This window comes from Limulus polyphemus, unplaced genomic scaffold, assembly GCF_000517525.1.
Source record: "Limulus polyphemus unplaced genomic scaffold, Limulus_polyphemus-2.1.2 Scaffold6747, whole genome shotgun sequence".
Lineage (NCBI taxonomy): Eukaryota > Metazoa > Arthropoda > Merostomata > Xiphosura > Limulidae > Limulus > Limulus polyphemus.
Window position 1 is genome coordinate 301 of NW_013672357.1, and position 1498 is coordinate 1798.

The 1498-nt window shown below is 29.6% G+C and overlaps 1 long non-coding RNA gene across 1 annotated transcript in view; it reads right to left on the minus strand.

The window, feature by feature from the left end:
- Positions 1–397: 397 nt before the first annotated feature.
- The window catches only part of LOC111089603, a 7783-nt gene continuing 6682 nt past the window's right edge, over positions 398–1498 (minus strand). The window contains exon 3 of the long non-coding RNA XR_002613831.1: positions 398–452. This is a non-coding gene — a long non-coding RNA (uncharacterized LOC111089603). The remainder of the gene's footprint in view (positions 453–1498) is intronic.

A 1498-nucleotide genomic window follows, 5' to 3' on the forward strand; every position in this document is an offset into this window, starting at 1 on the left:
TGCCGAGATCTTTATTTGGAGGTTAACTTAAAAGGTCAATGTTTTCCAGGAAGTCATATACTGGAAATTCTGAACTTAAAATCAAACTAATAAGGGGGAAAAAAATCTAAACTTATTGTCTGTTAGGAGTTCTCGATAGTAACGATTGTTCATTAACTCGAACTATTCACCAAAACTGAATATTACTTTCCTGCTATTTAAAGTTACACAAGCTAAATAACGGTTAATGACATTTTATGCTAGGTAAAGATTGTTTTGTTTTTTCTATTTCGATAAAAGTAAAAAAAAAAAGTACAAATGTATTTTTTTTATTAACCGTCGCTTATTGTACATTCGAAAATACTTCGTTGTGAACTGTGAAATTGTCTACATAACATAGATGACTTTAATTAACTTACAGGAGATCCAAGTTGTCCAGAATTTCCTTGTTCACCCTTCGGTCCCTGCAATCCCTAAAGTGCGCATGAAATATGGATGAATAAAAGTGTCAGAGTAGATTTATGATATGGACAACAGTAATCAATAGATATAACATTATGAATATTCTTATTCAACTATTCCTTCAATTCAATTATTAGAAAATAAAGAGGCTCCAAGAATATAGTCATAAGTCATAAGGCTATTTGTAATAAGAAATTTATTTCACCTATGATAATGATAACAATGTTATTATAAGATCCATACTCCAAGTCTGAGCAATATTTTGCTTATGATAATGATAACAATAACAATGTTATTATAAGATCCATACTCCAAGTCTGAGCAATATTTCACTTATGATAATGATAACAATAACAATGTTATTATAAGATCCATACTCCAAGTCTGAGCAATATTTCACTTATGATAATTATAACAATAACTATGTTATTATAAGATCCATACTCCAAGTCTGAGCATAATTTCACTTACGATGATGATAACAATAACAATGTTATTATAAAATCCATACTCCAAGTCTGAGCAATATTTCACTTATGATAATGATAACAATAACAATGTTATTATAAGATCCATACTCCAAGTCTGAGCAATATTTCACTTATGATAATGATAACAATAACAATGTTATTATAAGATCCATACTCCAAGTCTGAGCAATATTTCACTTATGATAATGATAACAATAACAATGTTATTATAAGATCCATACTCCAAGTCTGAGCAATATTTTGCTTATGATAATGATAACAATAACAATGTTATTATAAGATCCATACTCCAAGTCTGAGCAAGAATATAACTTTTCTAAGAATATGAAAACTACTAATGTGCAATCATCAACCACGTTGCATCATTCCACAACAAATCCTGTAGGGAAGGTTACAGAGAACGTTGTCTACAGAACAAGAACAACAACAAAAAATGATGAAGACAATAAGACCATTTCTTTTCTTCTTCTTTTTCTGGGGTGTTTGTTTCGTATGTTCGCACAAAGCTAAACTAGTCGTCTCTAATTTTGAACTGATAGACTAGATGGATTTGTTTGTTTGTTTTT